Source organism: Takifugu rubripes, chromosome 9, assembly GCF_901000725.2.
Source record: "Takifugu rubripes chromosome 9, fTakRub1.2, whole genome shotgun sequence".
In the NCBI taxonomy this organism is placed as follows: Eukaryota; Metazoa; Chordata; class Actinopteri; order Tetraodontiformes; family Tetraodontidae; genus Takifugu; species Takifugu rubripes.
Genome location: NC_042293.1, coordinates 11,966,046 through 11,990,622, shown reverse-complemented (window position 1 = coordinate 11,990,622; position 24,577 = coordinate 11,966,046). Strand labels below are relative to the sequence as shown.

General features: G+C 43.6%; 1 protein-coding gene and 1 non-coding gene across 5 annotated transcripts in view; one reads left to right on the top strand and one right to left on the bottom strand.

The window, feature by feature from the left end:
- Positions 1-17,796, bottom strand: part of plxnb2b (plexin b2b) — a 92,781-nt gene extending 74,985 nt beyond the window's left edge. For 2 of the 4 annotated variants that reach the window (XM_029841383.1, XM_029841384.1), the window contains exons 1-2: positions 17,400-17,796; positions 7,253-7,379 (exon numbers count right to left, since the gene is read on the bottom strand). The gene's annotated coding sequence lies outside the window, so the exon portion shown is untranslated. The remainder of the gene's footprint in view (positions 1-7,252; positions 7,380-17,399) is intronic. The other 2 variants (XM_029841385.1, XM_011607474.2) reach the window with 1 other exon arrangement.
- Positions 17,797-24,176: 6,380 nt separating this feature from the next.
- Positions 24,177-24,317, top strand: LOC115251153 (U4 spliceosomal RNA). Its single transcript, XR_003889708.1, has one exon. It is a non-coding gene; the product is annotated as a U4 spliceosomal RNA (small nuclear RNA).
- The last annotated feature ends 260 nt before the right edge of the window (positions 24,318-24,577 follow it).

Here is a 24,577-nt window from a genome sequence, read left to right as displayed (position 1 = left end):
TAATAACAGTGTAAGGACAGCAACTTGGGGAAACACCGACTCGTGAAGTACTATACACTTCTTTCTCGAGCACCTCCAACCTGTCATTTCCACTTTTCCTCAGTATTGTGCCAGCAACATTTGGACTCTTCTCTCGGTAGGAATCCATAGGCTATCATCTCCACTCCACTATGGTCCCTAAATCTTTTACGTTGGCCTAAATATAGCCAGTGGGGGAAAAGGTCATTATTGAAACAGAAAGCTATATTTCATAATTGTGCAACCATGCTTCTATCTCCTTAGTGAAATTGGTTCTCCAGAATACATTCTCTCTCCCTCTTTTCCATCTCTCTTTATCTCCCTCTCTTGTCTGTTAGAGAGGACGGTTTTGACAGCCTGACTGTCTCTCCTAGTGCAATAACCACCCTCCATTTGTAGCTGAGGAGGGTACATTAACTAGACAGTGTAATCAGCCTGCACAGGAAAAGGCAGCAAGCCTCTCCATTCGACTGCTTTTTAGCACTCTCTGCTATAACAGCTCACAATTATGCTACAATTAGCACAGCTCACTCTGGAAAGATAACCGCTCAAAGACCTGAAGACATCAGAGTACATGCGAGAAACAAAGAGACTTTCATCAAAGTCCATTGTTGTATTACAGTCTCATGGGAACTAATCAAATTTGATCACATTTGATAACAAAGCACCATTACTCCAAAGAGCAGAAAAACCCTTGCATGATGCCCCTTTTCCACCGTATGGAACCTACTTAATTTACTTAGACCTTGTTTTTGATGGTTGTCCACTGTAAAAAATGTGTAGTACCTTCTCTCAAGCAGGCCATGCTGAGAGTAGATGATATTAGCCAAGATTATTCCAGTAATAGTGTCAGAATCCAACTTGGCAATGATATAATAGTTCAGTCTCTGAAAAAGGGACTTGAAAAGCTCATTGACACTGAACTTTAAAACAAAAAGGGGAAATAAAAACATCATCAAAAATCACCATCTGATACTAGTTGCGTTTAGCAAAACTGCCATTTTTCTGCCAATATAAACCCCCATTGCGATCAAGGTTAATTTCAGGTGAATGTATGCATCCAGTGGATGATACAAAATGTAGGTTTGGCCCCTGAGACACATTCCCAACCAGATGCCCAGATGGGGCCTTGGAACAATACAAGGAAATTTGAGGCCCTGTGGTCATTTGTGGCATGCTGGCAGTGAGCAGACCCAGATAAGAGTTTGGATCGGTGGAGGCTGACACGCTGTGATTATCTCCTGCTGTTGGAATTGACCGTCTATCAATCCCAACAGCTATGGGGGTGGAGGCCAGTGGACCGCTGCCCAAGATGAGATTTTCATGATTCGGTGACCTCAGAAAAACAGCAAATGTGTCAAGTGCTTTAAATATGTTGTGCTTTGTGATTCAGAATAACAAATGGAGACAAAGCAGGCGGTTTCGGAAATGCCGGCCAGTGTGACGCAGTCTGTTCGGACAGATCGAGTCTGAGAAGACACATAGGGACGCACTCTGACTACCACCTGATTTTCCATAGCTCCCGCTCAAGTCCCATTCTGCCATTCTGGCAGTCTCACCTGCTTCCCCCTCACCTCATGCTGCACATTCTGGACCAGAAACCGAGTCCATATGCTGAAAGGAGCCATGGGAGTTATTCTGGAAAGGATGAGGGGCAGGGAAAAGAAACGAGTGGGAGAGAGAGTGTGTGTGGAGAAACACATTCTTTCTGGTGAGTGCCATCTGGAAGTTAAAGGTAGATAAACAATGACGTGAGCTGCATCCCATCTCATTCCTGAAGCCTGAACAGGCACACACTTGCCACAATGCACTGGGCTCCATCACCACGGATCCTGTTCAGCACGCCAAGTATTGTCAGGGACTGGGTCTTATCAATCGCTGGCCAGATACTGAGCAGAAGTGTGAGGCAAACAAAGGAAAGGGGAGTTAACAAAAATGGATGGGAGCTGCAGGCAACAATAAGAAACATAAATGAGATGATGGCTGGGAGCCACCCCTCCACACACCCTGTACCAATTCTATTTAATTCTGGTCAAGTCTGCAGAAAAATCAAAGCAATCTCTTCAAATGAGCAGCAGAAGAAGGAATGAAACTCCTAATCCCACCCAAAAACCAGGTTGCGGTAGAACTGAATGAGGGGGGTAATGTAGCATTGTGCTAGGCAGGCTGACTATTACAGCTGGGAATTCTGCTTTAGTTAAAAAAAAAACTCCATTTGCATTTAGCTTAAAAGAGGAGCTCTGGGGCAATGTTAGCTGCTGCTTCTACTGCTTTTGAATTCGTTCCCATCTTTTTAGGTCCCTTTAGTAAGCAATTTATCACAGCTGTAGTACAACTCTTTATTATCCCTTATGGGGAAGTTGTCCTTGTAGTGAGTCAGAGACGACAACAAAAACAATGCCCATGCATGAAAAACAATACCCACACGCTGATAATCAAAAAAAAGCAACAGCTGGGGCAAAAACTACGGGGATGTTCTCCGAGGACACCATGTCTCACAGGGCCACCCTGTCCTGGACAGGCGTCTTGTGCAGTGAGGTGTTACATGAGAAGAGAGTTAAATGGAGAGACTTTGACAACAATCCCTTGAGCTGGAAGAGGAGTTGCACCTGTATGCATCTTGGCTGTCCTCGGATTTGTCCCCAGGTCTTTAGGCTTCCTTCTACTGAAACAGGCACAACAGCCTCTTCAATGCTGTTGGCACTGATGGGACAACAGGAGGGAAGGATCAGGTGGCTGGGGCAGACAGACAGAGAGGAAAAGGCTTTGGGAGGTTGTTGACAAATGAGTCCCGTCAGGTAACATTCGCAGATGTGAAAGGATGAAGGGAAAGAAGAGGGTGAGGACGGGTTAAGAGAGGGCAGGGTGTCTGTCAGCTCATATAGGTTCATGTGCAAAATTCTGCTGGCTTGATCAGAGTCGGGTAAGGGATGAACAGACACTCTTGAGGCCTGCAGGGGCTCTGTTCTAGTTCCAGGACCCTATTCAGATTCTCTCTAATAAGACATGGAAATACATTCCTTATCTGTGAACCGAGGATCCTTCTCACTACATTGACTATGACGCAAACGACTGTCTAGAAACTTTTCTTTGTCCAGACAAAACATAGAAAAAAAAATGCTTGTGATGTTTCAGACATTTTAATTCCTCTGACTTGCATAACCAGGCACAACATTTTAAAAATAGAATAGCAAATCATATATTTTGAATGCGAGGACTTCCATGAACCCCCATGTTTCATCTGATTTCTGTGGGTTATTAAAGGACGCTTGTGCTATATTGTAAAACTCTACAGTCAGGGGCAGATTGATTAGAGGGAAAAAGTGAGGAAAATCTATGCAATTAAATAAATTTTCTAGAATTCAAAAATAGAACTGAATGAGGGGAAAATATGCACAGCACAGAATACTTGAGTTTCAACATGTCTCAGCACGTAAGGGGAAAAGAAGACTCTTTGCAAACAGGTTCAGAAAATTAAACGCGCATCATCTCTCTAAAGCGATTTTCTTAAATACATGCATGATCCTTTAGCTGTGCGCAGACCTTGATAAATGCTCACCATCTAGGTTGTTATTAAACACCACTGAGACTGGTGGGTCCCGGTGCCAGGCAAAACTAATTAAAGTCAGGCAGATGTGTCTGGACAGTATACCTTTCTCTTCCCCAAACACATGGTGAGACACCCCCACACACATACTCACACACACTCTCTTATATTCACAATTACACTGCTTGTTAACCATGTCCACAGGCCAATCAGTGCCAGCTGATGAGCTGTCACCATGCTAACAAGATCAGGTGAACACAGAACAACAGCGTCTCAGTTTTCACTTTAGATCTCTGCTCTTCGCTTCTGCAACTTTGGCTGCCACAGACAGAAAAACACCTTTCCCCCTGGCTCCTTATTATCCTCACCAAATCCAGGCAACATGCTTCTCTTCTGTATTCCAAACCTGCTCTGCTGCGTGCAATGATGAGAGTTCGAGCTAACAGCAACCAATTAATCTTTTACAGCACACGTGCTCCTGTTTTTGTTGCATTTGCTTCATGAAACTGTGAGAGAATGCAGTTGTACAATACAGGACCGGTGACACTTTCATCCACCTCTCTACCTTTCATTCTCTTACTTGGTGAGCAAACAGCTGTGGGTCTTTTTTTTTTTTTTTTAGCAACAGCTATCATTACAGCAGCCTAGAGGCACAAAAGCTACACTCCAAATCACTGATGGAAGCCTATCTAGTCGAGTCAGGACTAGAAATGAGATTACCTTGGGGATATGGGCACAAGGGTAAAGTGGGGGTGGATGGCTTTTAGATGATAAACACACAGAAGCACACATCTGTGCTCACAACCGCGTACAGAAGGACATGACGCAAAACAATACAAGCATCTGTGTTTTATCTTCATTTAGGCTGTCAGGGCTTGTAATCGTGCTGATCTTGGGTCACATATACACACCACAGTTCTGTCACATTCTGTCAAAGACCCATGCACACAGCAGTGACTAATGACCCATCTGGAGCATCCATTCCAAGGTCTGACTGACAAAGCATCCGTATTGCACAAATATAGGCTAATGCCCTTCTCGGCAAAAGGCTTAGGCAGCATTACAAGTTCAGGGGCAGGGAGGGGAGCTTATGACCTGGCAAAGACAAGTGTAGAAAGGGAAGAATGCAAAATGGGTGATATTTAGGCTAGCTGCTAGTAGCTAGGTGTACCGTTCCATGGAGCAGTACTTATCTTTCTATTGCCTGCACTACTTCACATCTTTCCTTAGCTCAGGCAGGATTGCTTTTTGGAATGATTCAGTCCTGTTGTTCACTTCACATCTGAACTGAGTAAGGGCATCAGAACATGAGATAAAGCTGGATCAGAGCCAGGAGCCATTAGCAAACACTGCATCTGACATAACAGGAAGCACACAACATAAGCAAAGTCATGGAAGGACCTGGGCAGAGCTGTGGTGAATACCAGGCAGCTGTTTCATTCAGACCCTCTGATAACAACCCTTGTCCAGGCTGGTTACTGCAAATGGGGCCGGGACCAAGAGCCAGCACAAATACAAATCACTTTTATATAGTCTACCCTGACCTAAGCAAAAAATACTGCAGGAGTTTCTTTACTGATCACCCTCTTGTGCTTCAATGTGAGCTACTCTAAAGAATTTTAATGTGCGTATGAACATTTAGATTAATGTGCATCTTTAAAAGAAAAAGAGCATGTGACAGTATGGTTAATAGGCAGAAAACACTTCAGTTATCTGAAGCAGCCAGTGTTATGAATAGACAAAGATTTAGCTAATGACCATGGCCATACCATTTTCTGTAAGGCCCCAGGCCTGACGCAGCATCACAGACTGGAGACAGGACAGTCGGGACACCTTCATTACTCAAGATAAGATCCAAAGAATACCCCTTTAAAGGAATGAGCTTTTGCTTCTCGCCCCCAGTGGGGATAAGCAATACCACCTCAACGGTGCATGTTGAAAAGAAGTCAGAATGAATCAGTTATTCCACTATGGGTTGAATTTTAAGAAAAAACAAACAAATATGTGAGCAACGTGACTGCACGAACACTTAGCGACTTTAAAGCATAACCATATAAGTGCATTTTGGGTGTTTCATAAAATCCGAGCAATGCGACTCATAAGCAATCTAGCAGCGCACAGCACTTTATATTATTAGCCAGTTTCTGACCACTGCAATCATAAAAAACAACAAGGCTTTACATCTGTGACTCAGCCTCTCAGTCATTAAAAAACAATCATACCAGCTACTTCCTCAGTGTGCATTCAAACCCACAGCTATAAATGGTTCCACTGTACAGTTTACCCATACTGAAAGGGCCAACTGGCAAATCCCAACAACTCTCCAATGACGGAAAAGAGCCAAACCCATGGTCACGAAGATCAAGCATGACAAAACGGTAAAAGCAAAACTGGAATGAGAAAAAGAAACAGAAAAACTGGGATGAAAAGTGTCCATCCGAAACAAAATGTTGTTTCGAATGTGCAGTGAGAGGGTGATGGCTGTGGTATGACAGCAATCCTCCAAAAGACCAGGCGAGCTCCATCCTGCCACACAAACAGAGAAGCCGGGCTGGAGAGAGGACACGTTCTTTCATAACAACCATAGAGGGTCACAACCATGTCATTACCCTGGCCAGCAAAGCAGAGGAACTCCAGAACCTCGCCGACAGAGTATGAGATGTCAAGCTTTTGTTTGTTTGAGGAGACTTTTACAATGACGGAAAAGATAAACAGCGAGCACAGAAAGGGGCTACAGTGTGTATTAAAATGTGACCGTGTGAAGCGTGTGTGCAGAAAAGAGATTGCGCACCATCAAGGCTAAGCTGTAGTTTGAGCAAGCACTGTAGAGATGTTTGTCATACCGGAGTGAGGAGCGTGTCTGGGCTGGGATAAGACCCAGTGAAAATACTAGTGGGCCCTCAGGCTCTCTCACTAAAAGCACAATGTGTGTGTCTTTTCTAACTCCCAGACTTGGGATTTAAGAGCAAGCCCACACTCATTAATACAGTTTTTAAAAAGATAATGCAAATGAGAGCAGAGTGCAAGAACAGACATAACGCATGGAAATATATTTTTATAATCAAAAAGTAACTAATTATTACCAGAAACAGACAAACAAAACAGCAAAAAGCCGCATTCCGTTGTAATTGTTTTTGGTGTGACATGAATGGAGATAAAGAAAAAGTCTTAATTCTTTTTTTTCACACTAATCATCCTGATAAACACATAGACAACCAGTTCCCTTCATAAAAAGGCACATTAAACTGTATTTTTGATATATAATAAAATATTTCAAGAGAGGATTGCATACAAGGCATTTCTCAAACAAAGCTGATTTATTTACTTCCTCCAATAAATGTCAGGCTTTATTAATTGACTGAGTCTAAGTGGAATAAAAATGCATTGTGGAGGGAGGCAGTAGAAGCTACGAGGCAGTCCATGAACAATCATGATTTCATCCCCCTCTGCTCTTGGGGACTGAACCTCCCTGAAGCTCACAGCAATATAAAAAAGTCTGAACCCAAAAATCATGTGCTGCACTAGTTAAAAAAAAAAAAAAGAAAAACAACTCAGAGACAATCAAAACCTTCATGCAGACAAACTCTACTGACAAGTTTTAAGTAATAACAGCAATATGTTTGTGCAAATTGACCCATTTGCAGAATAGGGAGGTTGGACACTGAACAAAAGGGGACTCTGGCTTACCCTGAGCTGAATCTGGGCATACAGGGGAGGCAGTTGAGGACAGCACACTAAATGGAAGTGACAGTCAGCAGATATGCGCCAGTCCCCTTCACCCACAATCGCTCCCGCTGTCTCCTTCTTTGGCGGGCTGAGAAAAAAGGAGGAAATTTAAAATGAAGAAAGCACAGCCTTTCCCCCATCTGGAGATTACATACAATGCGCCCTAACATACTGGGAGAGGGGGCCTAAAAGATAAGGGGAGGAGAGCGGAAAGTGAATAGACAGGGAGCACTGCCAGTGCCTACTTTTAGATAGCGTGGTTATCAATGAGAAAGGGAGAGAGAAACAAAGAGGAAGTTTACTGCCGTTGTTTTATCTGGAAGGGCATTAAACTGAGAGGCACACGGGGGACATGGCAGCGAGAGTAAAGAGGAAAATCCTTCAGACGAGAAGCAGAAATCGTCCAAAGTCGAGCAACCTTCACAAGCATCCTGTCTCTCTAACTCAGTCACACATATACTTTGCCCTTGGCTGAAAGTTATCCTCAGTTCATGTTCGTTGGCTCTGATAGGAATCCCAGCACCGGAATGGGATTCTAACGACCCAGAAAGTCGCTTGTCAGGCTATTGGTGCAGCCTGATACGTAGTGAGAGTCGCTGTCACCGAGATGGAAATTGAATGTGGACTTGACAAAACAAAGAGGGACAAAAACAGGACTGGAGCCCATCTGGCCATGATGCAAACACCTCTGAGAGATAGTGAAGGCCAAAAGATGGGGGATCTGTGTAAGTACACAGTCTTTGTTTTGTCCTTGACCCTGTCGGATCAGGATATGGCCTGCAGTGAGAAACAGTGTTGGGCACACTGTCCCCCAGGTGTGAGGGAGGGAACAACGTGAGGCATGCCAATGAAGGAGTCTCACCACCTCCCAACCACTACTGCCGGAGCCCACTAATCAGAGAACTTAGCCGTTGACCTCTCTACAGGCTCTATTCCTTCTAATGAGATCCATGCCTTTGATTCGCCGAGCTGCCTGAAGGGAGAGAGATCATGGATGGCCTCAGACACACAAACACACAATTCCCCAACTGTTGAGGGACAAGTCACACGCATATAATAATAATTCAGACATTGTAATCCACAGTGGCCTACAGCCCGTATGTGTCCATGCGTATCAACAATGCACTAGAGCTACCGCTGCCTGAGAGCTAACTAAGGCAAAACCAATCAACACATAATAAAACCACAGACACAGGCTAAACCTAGCTCAAGGACACAACACACACTTTGTTAAGAGAAGGCTGGGGGGGAGGTGCGGGTGAGATTGGATCCAGACATGCTTGCACACAGATAGAATTGAATTATTGATCAGCCAACAGATTGCGTTATGACGAATTCATGGATCCACTGTCCTGGGGGGCCCAGGGCCAGGAGACTGTGTACATGGGCTCACTGTACATGTAAACAGAAGTGCGTGGGTAAGTAGCTTCCAATGGTCAAAACAAAATCCTGTCAGAAAAAGAGGTGTTGTGTGAGCCTCAGACAAGGCTGGGCAAACAGCAAAACGATCAAGATGGCAGGGTTGATGAATACAGGAGAAAGGCTTCGTCCACAATGTGCTGCGAGAGCTTTAACTGCTCACACACTGAGTGGCTTTTTCAGTGGCACAATGCTCAGCATGAACTGCCACCATTGGACATAGAGGAAATGGGATCTTTATAGGGCTGAGCTACACTGATGCTGTAAATACCTTAGGCATCAACCAGCATGAGGTATACTTTGCCTAAGGCACCTAAAAAGGTACAATATGATAAAAACAACAATAAAAATACAAAAAAATAAATGTAAAAACAAAGTGTAAATAAGCTCATAAAAATAAAGAAGACACAAACCCTATTTACCTATCCTATCTTTGAAGTGGAAAACTTAATAGCTTTTCTTATCTGTTCTTAAACATGTGTACCAATCTGAAACAAGATAGAGCTGCAATGTTTCTTCATTTATTCAATATCCTCTACCATGGAAATGTAGCGTGGGCTTGGATGTGGAAAGTTAAAAACTGGTGCCACTCCAGGCTTTGAAAAGATGGCGCACCTCTGCCCTTTATACAGTCAGGACGCACCATTATTGTCCATTTCTCGCAGTTTTCGTTCCTGATGAGATTTAAAAAAACTGATTTAATTAAAGTCTGGCAATATACAAAGGCGGTTATAGCTCCCGTGGATCACATTGTAGATATAGATGACACCCTAAGTCACTTTATTCCAGTCTAATCCCATTTCCTTCCCATGCATTTAATCACTTGGAATTACACCATATTTAATAATGTAAATGTTTCTTTGGTAAGTAGGATTTGTTGCGATTATATCTTGTTCAAAAATTATATTTCTGGTTTTAGCAAGCTGCTCAACTGGGGCACTGATTTATTTACATCAAGAGGTGGAGAGAAAAGAACCCCATTTTTTTTTTTTTTTTTTTTTTACATTCTCAGAAGAGAAGCCAATTGCTATATGGCTAATTAAACCAGAGATAGGGTGTCATCATGTGTCATTCCCAACAGTAAAGTTAAAAACAAACTGGAAGAGGCAGACAACACAACCCGTTTGAAAGAGAAATACGGGGAAGGAGGTGGAGATCTGGCAGTTGAAGATATATGGCGACTCCTGGCCGGTCACGCCACAAGTCACCAACAATCCACCTCTAAATAAACAGCAGTCCACCGACATGGCCTCTTGCTCCTCACTTTACTTCAATCTGTTACTGGAACACTACACACTCCTCCTCCATAACCAATTGAAAGAGGATGAAAGCAGAAGCAAAAATGTCTCCTGGTGAGACTTGTATGATTCGAAGCTCCGATTCGGCTTGTTTTCTGTAAACAGTTTAAGTGCTGCTTGTTTTCAGAGAACACGTTTAACAAACAACACTGGGCTGATCGCAATGTGAGGAAAAGAGAGACGTGGTACTGGTAATGAGGTTCTCTAACCCCAAAGCAGATCTACTCAGGCTAATTACTGTAATTAAAGAGCCCAGCTTCACAGGGAGATCAATGACGTGAGATCGGCCCAGGCAGGACGTAGAATAGACGTAGCTGCAGCAAAAGGCGGCAACCACAGGGCTGAGTTCAAAAACTCGAAGGCTGAAGAAATGGGAGGCTGAGTGGAAGGCTGTAGCATTATGAGAGCCTGTAAATATTTAGGCATTCTTACAAGAGTATGTGGCTGCAACTCTGATGTCATTTCTCTTAGGCCTTTCATTTGCTTAGGTTAGAGACTGAAACCCCAGTATCTTGCAGCTGGAACCATAGATCTGGGGAAAAGGGAACACTGGAAAACAGTGTTACACAGCAAAAAATAAAAATAAAACTAAGCCACACATAAGGCAAAAGTCATATGCTTGACACATGATCATGTCTGTTGCAACAATAACAGTTAAGCAGAGGGAATGCAGACACGATGTAGATGGATAGAAGGAACACCATCACCTTTAGCTAAAAAAGAATCCCAAAGCTAGGTGTGAGTCAGACACGAATAATGCTTGTCATCACAGATGCATGAAAAGGAGAAAGTAAGGCTGGGGGGCAAGGTAGACACCCAAGACATAGAGCTATTATGACACCTTCACAGATCTGCATTTTTGAAGACAACTCTGAGCCCCAGGCCCGTTCAAGACACCAGGATTAATATCTGCATAGACTGCAGGCACGCTAAGTAAAAAAGACAAAAATCCTGCACTGGGGAAAAAAAATCGGAGAATAAATTATGGCAGACAGACCATGTGAGGTAAAAAAAGGGAACCAGAAAATGTGCACGTTAATAATCACAAGTGGCTACTTCACAGTCCCGCGCAGGGAACGTGGTTGGCTAATCAGGCGTATTTAACGTTTCTCAAATTTAGAGCAGAGGCTGATGTTCACCACAATGCTAACGTTAATTCCAGGCCAATCGGGCCATTCTGGAATTCTCTCCCCCTGGCTTTATCAACATTAGTCCCACCTCTGATCCGCCATGTTTAGGTGACCAGTAGCCACCCTAAAATGTCCATCTCTCAGGTAAAGGCCATATCTTTGGCAGTGTTATTACAGCTGCACTGACTGCACCCCCAGTAAAACACTCTCCCAGATGAGATGAGAAGCAACAGAACCGGTGGCATTTAACTAGATTCCTGGTTACTTTAACAACTGCTGTATGAACAGATTTTAATAGGTCTCTCTTGGATCACAGGCTAGTGAAAGGCCAACATACACACCTCATTTAACAGAGACAAGGGACCAAAACTGATTTTTAAAAAGGTGATTTCATTTTCATACTATTTCAGTCTAGACTGCAATAAAGGCAGGTGTCCCCACTTATATAGACATCATCCCAGCTAGATATTAATTACAATTTTTACATTATTGAGTGAGTAGCAACAGGGACAAGGGCTTTTATTTGAAATATATCCTGTTTTTATTGTAGGAAATTAGGAAAGTCTTACTGATGTGGCTATTGGAAGAGAAACACATTTTCTTAAGGTAACAAATCTAAAGCAAGAAGCAAACAGGACACATACAGCTAAAAAAACTAAGGGCATAATGTGCTGCACTAGCCCCTTCAAACAGTTAATAAATAGAAGCCTTAACCTTTCAAGCAGAAAGGGCATAGAAGACATTCTTATACAACTGTTACAAACAGGAAATAAAATATATTTTTAATATATTAAACAGGGTCAAGTAGCAAGGCAATGAAAATCAGAAAAACACAAAATTGGAAAAAACGGGCATTTTCTTTTCAAGTTGCGAGTATGATGTAATTTCTAGTCTCTGCATGAAAGTGAGGGAGATGACACGAGCAAGTTAATGTGCTGTGAAAAATTGCTTGGTTGTTGAATTGTGTTATGGCGTATTAAATCATAAGGCCCTAAACCTCACAACTCATAACATTACAATTCTAATATAAATTATTTATAGTGTGTGGCATCTTCAGACGCCATGAACCTGACAAATCCCAATGCTTTATTTGTGGAGGGTATCAAAAATGAGATCTCCAACACCAGGGCTGACAATTATAATCCCGCACACAGTCATACAAGCAAAAATAACACAATGACCCAAGATGAGGATTTGCAATAGGATCCAGAATTCCAAGGATCTTTGCTGATAACCACAGGTTGCGAGACAGATCTCATTTTCTGTTGCAGAAACCCGTTTGCCTTCTTATAATGATTGAAACAGATAACGGGGAGACAGACACCCAACCTCCAGTAGCACTGCCATCCACATGTCCACTTCCAGCTGCCAGCAGATTTCAGCAGATGCCAGAGTTAATAAGGGCAGCATATGTTTCCCCAAGATCTCGCTAGTGCTATTTTAAAGCACAATCTGCCAGAGGACGTCGTATCACGTCCTATAAACGCAAATAAATTGAATTCAGATATTTTTGTGCCTTCTCAATTATTACTGCTTGCAAAGATCATTCCTTTTCTTGGGTCATCTTTAATTTGCTGCTTTCTCTCAGGTCGGTGTGACCTTCATCTCCAGCTGCTACCGGTGCGCCGACCCTTCACGCGTCTGTCACCCACTGGTGCTGGCCAGGAAGCGTATTTAGTGTTCCACGATTAATCGCCCGGTGTGTGTGCAAAAAAATAAATAAAGGCGTGCCAATACTTGATGATAACTATCATATGAACATAAACCAGCTTGACAATGTAGCAGTAAAAGAGAGGCGATAATTAAAAACGATCACAGTGGGAATAAACTGGACTGTTTGGGGGATTTGCTGTGAAATATCCTGCATGGATGAGGGACAAAAATTGATAAAATTGATTGCACTCTGGCAGCTAGGTTGGGCTTTAGGGGCACTCAACAAAAAGCAAGTCAAAATTGTGCATTACAGGTGGAATAAACGGCTCTTCACAGTTTATTCCTCGAGTGCTTTACATCTATGTTCAATTCAAATCCACTCCCCCGATGAAAAATGTTTAAAAAACTGCAGCGCGGTTCCAAATACAGCACAAGCGCTTTCAATTTGCGGAGAAATTACACGTTGACCTGTCTGCGCTGAGTCAATTTCGGAATTTCCTTTTGAAAATAACAGAATACGACCAAATATCTTGTCACGTTACAGTGACTGAAAAAGGCCAACTTCTCCTTTCAAAAGAGATTCGAGCCAAACTCTGATTACAAAGCAAAAGCTTACTTCTCCAATATTACCCCCCCACCCCCCCACCCTTCCCGTAGAAAGACTCTGATTAAGAGTCCCCAGGACAGGAATCAAGGTGACCCTCCACTCTCATCACAGCTGATCGCTCCTCAGATCACTGTCACAGTGGGCTCAAGAAAAAATGCCTGGCTGCATGTGAACTTTTGCCAGCGGACAGGGTGGACGTGCTGGCTGGCAAGCATCCGCACGGCAGGTAGCACCAAAAACCTCCGTAATACCTCCTCTCATTCTTTCAGTTCTGCTGCCATTGGGAAGTAGGTAAGTGGGGGGACACCATAGAGACTATTTTCTTACTGACATTTATTTAGAGATCCGCAGCAGTGTAGTTATTTAGATTTTTTTGGGGGGGAGGAGGCTATTCTTTCAGGTTCCCTCCTCCCTCACTTAAACTCTCAATATTCAAGGATGTATTATTTTTAATCCAGCGCCAAAAGTATCTCTCTAACCCTATGAATCATTTCATCTCTTTCAGGGGTGGGAGTGTGTTTACAATATTTATAATGTACCTGTGATCATTGATACACCAGAAGTAGAAGTCAGAATGCTAACAGGCAGAGGAGCAGCGGGAAGAAAAGCGGTGTGGGCAGCAGTGGGAAATCCCAGCATGAATTAGCGGCGGCATTTAGAAGAAAGGAGGCTGTGTTGGGCTGAGTGCACCGTGTGGTTGGCCACGGGTTTGCATGAAAGACAGTGTGGGCTGATAGTGACAGGTTTTACAAGTGAAGTACACTCTGACCAAAGTATCAGAGGAAGAGGCGCCCAACTTGGATCCTTTAAATGGACCCACTAAAAACTGTGCAGTAGTAAAGGTCATGGCTAGAAGTATTAGGCACCCTGCATCTTAGTTTCACATTTTAAATATGTTGTGTGGTAATTAAAAAATAATGAGACATTAATAATCTATTAAGGGAAATCAAACATAATACATGCACATGTACTTTTCACAGCTGTATGATATTAATCAATGTTTATTCACAAAGATGTTTGTATGAATTATGGCATGGACCCCCTCCCAGGCCGCAAGAATAATTCTCTGCCATGTTGTATACCTCCTGCTACAACATGGCAACAGATTTTTATTTATATTGGTTCTGTTTCAATCAAGTTTGTCTCTAGGCGCTTTGCAGAAACCCTCAGCCTAACCAACGAACAAGCAACAGCGGAAATGAAACACTCCCATTTAACAGGGAGAAACCTTGAGTAGGAATAGACTCATATCACTTGTGGGGTATAAACATTAAACTTTCAGTGCGTTTCCTTAATATTTCTCTATTTTAAAAAAAATGCTGTACAGTAAATTCTTGTGGACGTAGTGGTGGAAAAATCCATTTTACTACCTGCCCAAATTGTCACTATGGCCAAGTCTTGGGAAGAAATATTTATTTTAACCTTAAATGTGATGTTTAATAAAGGTTAATAAATGGATGAAGGGATTTACATATATATCAAAAACTATTGAATAAGAATTTCTATTCATTACACTTTTTGTTAATATTTTTCTCACACCACTACGGTTTTCCTATACTTGGCTGTCTTCCATGCCTGTTCCAAGGCCGTATTCGGTGGACCCTGAAAAAAGACAGACATTCTCCTCAGCCGTCATGTGCACAGACAGGCCATCCAGGATGTGAGGCACTGGAGGAGTCATATGAGAATCAAGCATGATCACACATGTATGTTTGTCACACTTTATCGTGGGCTCTGATGTTAAGCACCGAGATGGGGGAGAAGTGTTGAGTGGCAGCGCTGGTGAGGAAATGGTGTGTGAAGCACAAATGACACCCCAAGGGAACAGGAAGGAGGGGCACAAAAAAGGGGAGAAGCTTGAGGGAATCATTTAGGACAAGGCCAGGAAGTCAAGGGCAAGGGTGGTGACTAATACCCAGTGGAGGTAGGATCAGGAATCCACCTTAGCATGATGTCCCTTCATCATCGGATAATCCCCAGACATGAAAATACAAGGCTTTCCTCAATCGCCACTCCCCAGATTTGTCAGCAGCCTGACGCCGAGTTGACACACCCTTTGCGCCTGTGCCCACCTCCTGCTGAAGTCTATTTGCATTTAAGATAAGCCCAGGGGACGAGGTGATGCATATGGGACTTTCTTAGGTACGCCACACCTGTTTTACGGCCAACGTGTTGAATAATGTCCACAGAGACTTACACGTGCCCAACCATCTGTTTTTAAATTCAAGGTAGTTCTTGTAATATGGTGATTTATATCCTGGCAGGAATTAAAGGAGATGAACTAAATTTGTAGGTTGAGTCAGCCACAATGAACATATGGTGTACCTGCACTAAGAATGAGTCAGTTGTTTTTAAATTCTGGATTTGTATTTGTGGGTTACATACAGGAGGCACATGATTGCACTCTGTACAGTGGGATTACTTTTAAAAATGAAAATGACAAAAGTTAGTAATCCAGGAAAGAGGATGGGGATAAGTTTAAATTACGGTGACCTCGAAAATACGTCCGTGGTCGTTTCCAAGTGATGACACGGTCTAAACTGCCGGACTGCATAAAGCTGGGGGTGGGGTGGGGGGACGGAATGAACTTTGGCTCACCCAGAGCGTGCAGGGGGCATAGCAGCAGAGCGCCCACTACCTCCAGAGGACGGTTCACCACATCCACCATACTCGAAAAAAATAGATCATACTGAGTTTTATTAATGAAAAGGAAACTCGTGGAAACGCCGCTTTGTCTCTCACTTCATTACAGGGCATCGGCTGGTGTCTGACTCCAGGCGCTGTAGTGCAGGAACCTCAGAACAACAGCATGACCTGAATGGGCAATGTGTTCCAGCCTCCTCTGAAAAGCACATCTATGATGAAGAAGTGTGGCGGGCTTGTCTTTTTCACCCGTGGGTAGTAGGAGAAAACCTTTATCACCACTCTCCTCTGCACAGATAAGGCGTCTCTATTTATTCAGAGTGAAGAGATAAACCCTGAATGAAGCACTGTGGGACGGGGGGCAAGTAAGGGTGGTGGGGGATACAATGAGGCAGCTTCATTTATGATTACTTGTGTGTCAGTGTGAGCAGAGTGCATTTGTTAGAAAAACCACCTTCGCTCAGGCAGGAGACCGGAGCCATGATGGAACCCCCCTCCGGCTACCTTTCCTGCCTCAAGTTGCCCCCGTCTGTGCCAATCCATTCCCACCACGAGGATGTTTATTTAATGTTATCTAATAGGAATACTCCCCAGGAGACTAAGGGACGTGTACAGTGAGGTCTCTTCACAGAGGAGGGTGGCAGGAGTCTGGAATGAACCGACAGTTTAGAAACTTGACAAAGAAGTACAGTAGTCTATCTGAAGGAGCTGGGGGGGGGTGCAGCCCGACAGATCCGCAAGGGTGATTCAACAGGGACATGAATGGTTCTTCTGTGTCGTCAAGAGATGAGACAGGGGCGAAAATGGGAAACTGACAACACAAACAAGAGGGAGTGCTCGCTGCGACTTCTGACGCCTCCACGGTGGAGGATGTGCAGCTCCAGAGGTGTGGAGCGCAAACACCCCCTACCCCCTTCCCATTTCTCACTTAAATTGCCCGTGTTTGGAAACAAGCCGCAACTTGAGCGGGCAGATGATCGGCCGAGGACGAAATGCCGTCAGTTTACTAAAGACATCGGATCTGTTTCATAACAACAGACCAACTTTGTGTAAAAACGCGTGCACAAGTTTTCCAGTAAACACCATCCGGTTCCAAAAAGCCAATAGTAAAGAGAGAATCCACAACCTCGCGGAAACATTCCATTAATGAAAATTATTGTGTAAAAAGGCAGGTGTGTTTATTGGACAAAAACATTACCATTTATTAAGAGTGAAAGCATCGCTAGACGCCGTATTCGGTTTCCGCACTCCATAATATCGCCTCTGGACGGTAAAACTTGCCTTTCGTGTTTACCAATTGTGTACTGATATCGTGTTTGCACAGTAAGGCAAACACCACCAGCTTCCCTGTCACTCACCTTGATGGAGGAAGCGACGCGTAGTAGTTGCACGAACGCGAACAGTCCAGAAATTCAACGCTTCCCCAGTGCAAAGACGCCGAAAATTTGATGGAGTCCGCGGCCAAGTTCACATTTTAACTGTGCAGACATCCGGTAAAGGGTCTTCAGAAAGGCACTACTCCGGAGGAAATGTGTTGGCTGCCGGCTCCCGTTGCAAAAGCGCCTCAGACAACTCCTCAACAAAAGGATCTCTGGTTTCAATATCTGGGACTTTTCTCCACGCCCAGGTGCCGAGTCACGTGGTAATTTCCAGGTGTGTGTCACAGAGAGCGAGACAGAGAGAGGGACTGTACAACACACCTGTGGGAGCCGTTCACGCGCTCGCCTCGGCTGTCACTTGAAAGGCGGGATGTTGCACTGCGCGAGGACAGGGAGGGAGCGCGAGGAAAGAGAGAGAGGGAGAGAGAGAGGGAAAGGGGGAGGAATTATCCCCCTCCCACTTCATTCACCGCCGGCTCTAACCACAGTGTGTGAGTGTGCACGCGCAGGAGATGTCGCGCGGACAGTAAATACCAAGAACGGAACAAGTTCTGGCGCGTGTTCGCCAGCGCGAAATTTTGGGAAAGTGCTTGTTCGAAACGGAACCTCACTCACCCCCCTTGGAGGGGTCCTAAATGTCCACAACACCAGTCTATAACTGGAGTTCACTCTGTGCTCCAGCATTTGCGTAAATTGCAGATCTCAAGCCTCCAAAACCTGTTGCAAAACCTCCAAAATAGGTTACCCAAAGTATCTTAAGTATAAAACATCATCCCTAGATTTCCATTGTCAAAATGTGAAAATAGATATATCTATCAGGAAAAAAAAGAATAGTCAAATCATACATCAGTAACCACTCAAAATAAACTGCAGTTATCTTAGGCTTTAAAGTCATCAGCATGGAGTAGGAGTGATTATACAGTTAAATGCAGAAGCTAATTAAAACTAAAACTGTGCGGTCTCATCTCTGTGAACTCAATAAAGTGAAATATTCTGCAGGGGAAAGGGCTTAAGTAATGTTGTTCCCCCCTTAAATCATTACCAATGTCACATTTTCTGTTTGTTTTCTCTCCTTTTGCTACCAGCAAGCCAACTGTGACAGTCTGCATGCAGGAACCCAGAACTCCTCATTAACAGTGTGACTGAAAATGTCTTTTCAGTGTCCAGTTACAAGTCATTTTACCGAGGCCAACAAATCTAAAATGGCCTTTTGTGGAGGAGCATACTCAGAAACAGCCCCGTCTTTGCTCAGCATAATCAATAAGCATCACTGTGGACAGCTTTTGTCAAAATTCTGCTGTGGGAAGGACTCGCCTCTCGGTGGCTGTTGACAGGGGCATCTGTCAGTTCTCCAGAGGGAAGCCAGCAGCTTTAGAGTTTTTCCAAATGTCATTTTTTTTCTGACCCTTTGAGCATCAGCAACAAATTTCCAGTCACATTCTTTGAATCAGGGTGACAGCTGAAGGGTTGGAAGCGGCTGTCTTCATCCAAAATATTCATTGAACTATCCCCATAATTAATCGCATACCAAAATATTGACATTATTTTGACCCAGTGTATATGCGGAAACTAAATGGTGCAATTATCTGACACCAAACTAAGGAAAATGCTCAATTAGATGAGTTTTTCATGCATTAGCCAATAGATCACGGCAAAGAAAAATCCTGTGAATATCTTATCATTCTTAAACATTTTCAAGAGCAGACCCCTTCATTTATTTCACTCTGCTCCATTTGCCTGTCTTCCCTACAAGAGTCTCGAAATTATTGATGTGCCCTCCCCCAACATTAGCTGCTGAATCGTTGAGAACAAACAGGCTAATTTTAAAGCAAACTCATTTCCAAAGAGCACAGCAATCAATGGTTGCTCTGTGAGTGCCTTCAATCAGACCCGTTTCAGTCTTTGATAGTAAAAACGTCAGAGTTCTGACACATTTGTGCAGCAGAGGGGACATTTTGATGTCAAATACAGGCTGTATGCATGCAGGCACTGCTGAAGTGTGACTGGATAGAACAGTCAGAGCTTAATATCTCTGCAAATTTGCACAGTGAGTTGTTGTAACTGCACGTGCCTTGTTGTCTGCCCGGGCATCAGTGTTGAGAGTGATTTATGGCCATGCAAATGAGGGCGTCTGTTTGGGGAGACATGCTGCCTTTGCCTGGTGGGTCCTAGAGCAAAGAGTGGATAAAGCCTGGCGGTGAGTCAGTCCCCGAACTGCTGACACAGGCACCGAGCTGGCAGGGACTCACACAGCGAGATGGGGAGATGGCCTTCACAGGTCTCCACGCTGACTGATGAGATCAAGGAGAAACTAGGCCAAGCTGGACAAGTGTCAGGCAAACAGACACCCAGAGGTAGAGCGGATGAGACAAACAGTTCCCTATCACAGATAGAGCTGGAGGAGGGGGGCGTAGAGCTCACTTGTTTTGGGTCTGAGTTCAATATGTCCGAACCTCTTTGTCTAAAGAATAATGTGCACCTGCTGATACCTGGAACATTCTTGGCCTGAGGAAGCTGGAGGCCAGGGGGGAAAAAACCCAGCCAAGTCAAAGCAATCTAAATGTCCTAAAGTCGAATATAGTTTCTTTTTGGTCTGCTTGGTAGCTCCTTGTGATGACATTTTGACGAATGCGTCTGAACATTTCCGGAGCTCGATTTTTATGTTGCCTGAATAGTGATGATCCGTTATCATCCCGGTGTCAAACTGCTCCATTTGTCAGGCAGTAACCCCTTAGCTGGTCCGGGCCATGAAATGTTTGACTATCAATACACGGCGCTTCCCTATTTATGACACAGCATCTCAGGCGTCCACAGTGATGTAGTGGTCGTGTCAGAGCCAAGGTTCACGGCGTGGAGACCGTTTGCAACGGGGACAGACTGCCCCCTATCGGTGGCACATGCACTTTTTAGTGCATCACATGGCGTAAATATCTGTCTATTCAGCATTCTTACAGTAACAATTTTTTCAGTTTTTTTTTTTAACATTTTGACTCATATTATTTAGATCTACACAGTCATGAGCATTAATGTACTGTACTAATGTAATGTACAAATTTTGTAGTATGAAAGTTTCCAGATTTTTTGTACCGGGACACAGAAAAAACAGATGGAGGAGTTATCTTTCTCTTTCTCTCTCACTCTCTCTCTCACACACACACACACACACACACACACACACACACACACACACACACACACACACACACACACACACACACACACACACACACACACACAAACACTCACCCACACACACACACAGCTGCCATGCTGGTGGATGAGGATAAAGGTGTGAAGAAAGACCCAGTGGGACAGTGGAGGTCATCTGATCCAGGCGAAGATAACTTTCTAGTAGCTGCTGAGTACGCGGGGTCCACGCGTGAGCCAGAAATACCAGGTTTGGAGTGAAATCTGCACACTGACTTATGGTGTCATCCTGACTCAGGCTGGAAATAGCAGAGTGGCATCAGTGTGTAGGCTGGTGAGAACAGCCTGGAAGCATGTGTATCCGACTTCATGTGTGACAGAAAGCTACCATATTGGAATTCAAAGTTTGCTGGGTGAATGTAGCTTCTATCTGAAATAATAGCAAACATACGTCATCAGTCCGATCCATGTATGTGGGGAGTGAAACAGAAACACTGGGATGTCTCTGACCTTGGAGCAAAGAGAGGATTCATAAGCAACATTTGTCTTTCCTTATCAGATGTACCCTGGCGCTGGCTGAGCTGTCACTTTGTCACAAGAAAAATGTTATTGTTCCCCCCCTCTGCTCATAACACAATCTAATCACAGTTTGCCCACCTCGTCCCGCGTTGTCCAGGTGGCTCAGCTCTGAGAAGAAACAGAGGCTCTCTTGGCATCAATAAATGTCCTCATAACAACCCTGATGTGATGCAGTCCAGATAACAAAGAGGCCTGTGCGCATCAGAGTGCAGGTAAATGGAGACGCAGGCGGAGCACGCAGGCGCCGGGCGCATCCATCCCCAGCTGAGACAGTGACATCAGCACTTCAAATAGATTTTACGTCCTCTACAAGTGCTGCAGATGTCTGATTATCGGGGGAAAGCAGCGCTTTGAGGTCTAAGCTGGATCAGCCTGGTTGGCAACAGTCTACCAAACAGCCTGTTAGCAGCAGCATCTTCAGACGGTGTAATATAGGTTAGATTGTGACCTGAATATATGATATTGATTTTTTCCCCTCTGTCTCTGGTTCTTTATAGAGCCCAGTGATTGATGGTTTGGAGGGAAATACTGCTCAGCATGCTGAAGACTACGGGCTGCCCACTGAGCCCCATTTGGATGGCACGGTATTATGTGGGCTGCCTGGCAGCCTGCGCTGAATGGCAGAAACAGCTAAGCCATCTGTTACACTCTATTTTCATCTGCCAGCCTGCCAGCAGGGAGGCCCGAGGAGATTTAGACCCGCCTCAAAGATCCATATTTGTTCAACAGGTCAAGCTCTGCAGCAAGGAAGCACCAAAACAGACCTCGTTTACACCCAGGCGAGGACAGAACCCCATCCATCACTGGGCAGAGGAAAACATTCATGCAAGGCAGCAATCAGGTGCCTTCGGAGAATTGGAAGAGATTATTGCTGTCGCTTTTTTTTTTTTTTAAATGACCATAAGTCAGTGTGACCTAAAATGCTTCTTAAGCTGAGTTTAAAGGATCATCGTGAAAATTGAGCTTGGCTTGGGAAATGTGTTACAAGGGCTGAGAGAAGAGAAATTTGGGCTTTCCAGGTGGGTATGAAACACAGGCTGACAGGATTCATTTTAGATTACTTGGTGCAAACATGGTGTAATCCCCTTATCTGCGTACTTACCTGTGCCTGACGGTGATCCAAGTCTATACCTCCATGAACCTCACTGGCCTGACATTCTGGCAGGAGAAAATCCCTGCCTAATGTGTCATCCCGGGCAGCTTTAACATCTGGCGCACCAACGCTTATCTCCTGAGCACCTGCAAGCACCTGCATTATCACACAGGAGCCTCACAAGTGAAAAGGTGTATCACCATACCCAGACAGTGAAATTACAGGAGCCTCCAAAGCAGGGCCTGCAAAATGCACACAAATACTCAAGGGTTATGAGCCATTAGACCAGGGATCCGAACTTTTGGAACCTCTATATTAGTGACTTACAGCTTGTAATCTTAGAGATATTAGACTGTTCATTTCCAGGTCTACCAAAAAATACAGTAGCTTTGTGGAGAGCTTGCTGTGGCTGAGACATGGTCGGTCAGTCCGATATTTGAGTTTGTTCTTCATTAAATTAATGAATTAGTTCAACTAGCATGATTTATTGAGCCACATTTTATTGAGCCAGCATGACATCACGCATAGGAAAATTATTTAAGAAAAGAAAATAAACTTGGAAACATTTGGTCCTCTGACTACATCACATTGTCAATTTCAGGTTTGGGAGTTTTTCCACATTTTCAAAGCCTTTGCTAAACTTGAGATCAACATTATCATCTAAGTCTCGCATTATGGTTAATCAGGTGTCATTTGCAGGTTGTTGGGTTTGCACAAGTTTATAGTTTAACTTTATTAGCTTTCAGAGGGTCGTCTCGACTCTTATAGCAGCAGCTTGTACTATTAATACAGTATATTTCTATGATCTCTGCCTATTCTCTCTTCTACCTGTTCTCCCCCTTCTCCTCTCTCTCTACCCAGCCGGCAGGATGGTTTCCCTACATGAGCCAGTTCCTGCTCAAGGCTTCTTAAAAAGCAATTAACAGGAATTCCTGTTAAAGGGGAGTTTTTCCTTGCCACTGTTTCTTGTTGGGGGTCAGGTCCTGGGATTCTGTAAAGCACCTAGAAACAATTTTGATTGTAACAGATGCTATATAAATAAAGATTGATTGATTGATTTCTTGATTGAATAATTGATTGATTGATCAATAATAGTCATGGGGAAACTGATAAGAAAATTTCAATTGCAAAAGGCCGGTGCCCAGGGCTGCAACTTTTCAGGTGCTTCAAAATGTAAACACTAACTTTGGTAACGCTTCCTGATCAGTATATGAATATTCATTCATTGCATGTTTTAATATGATTATTACTGTAATGTTTTTGAAATTTATCTGAAAGTAGGTTAGGATGTCATGCATCTGTACCTAAACGTTTACAGAACTTGTTTTTATCTCTACTGACACCTGCTGGTGATTTTGTAGCATAGCATTGTTCATGGAACAAAGCCAAAGTATTAATTTTTCACCTATTCTGTTCTATTCATTATTGCATTATTTCTTTTTCAGGAGGAGCTGTGATGTTTGTTTCTTCACGAAGAGGATTTTTGTTTTTGAAAGAAATTCCTGTCCTTTGGTGTATATTAAACTTTAATCTGTCGCGCGACTTTGGATCTTAAGGGCTACCTTTGATTATACTTAAAGTTTTCACTGCGATAATGTGCATTTTTATAGTTATATGATACGAAATAGAGTAATAAACATTTGTGTGCAACGCAAGATGCTTTGGATGTATAAATAAAAGAAAAGGTGAGGCTCGCAGACAGGCGTCGCAAAATATGTGTTGCATCCCATGATGCTTTGCGCGAATATCATTTTTTTTTAAAACCAAGTGGCATTAATGTTGAATAGCAACTTGCCTGTTATTGCAGATGCGTATATATATATGCACGCTGATTCCTTTTTGCTTTTTGGTTCATTTGTCTCATATTTACAAACAGAAACCATAATCTAGACACACATGCAGTGGAAAGGCTCACGACAGCCGTCCCATCCATCGTCAGCTTTGCGCAGTGGCAGTATCGTAGCCTATGAGGTTTATCCGAGGCGCGATTATTGCTAGTTGAAAACTTTACCCAATACCCCGCCTGGACGACTTGAAATATAGTCGGCTATGGCAATTTTTGACGGTCTCTACGGAGACTGATTTCCATGTCTAATTTAAATCGGAAGGAAATTTATAACTTAAGAGTTCAGAAACATTATTACTTTGTTTGCGACAACGACGTCATCTTTTTAAATATATTACTTCTGTCTTGAACCGTGTACGTTCTCTTCCACGAGCCTTTAAAGGAGACGTGCTATGTCATTTCCCCTCGCTGGTACGTAATAGTTATTATTTGAAGATATTTAAATAATTTTACGCTGGAAAAATCAGTTTCCTGTTAGGTGTAGATTGAAAC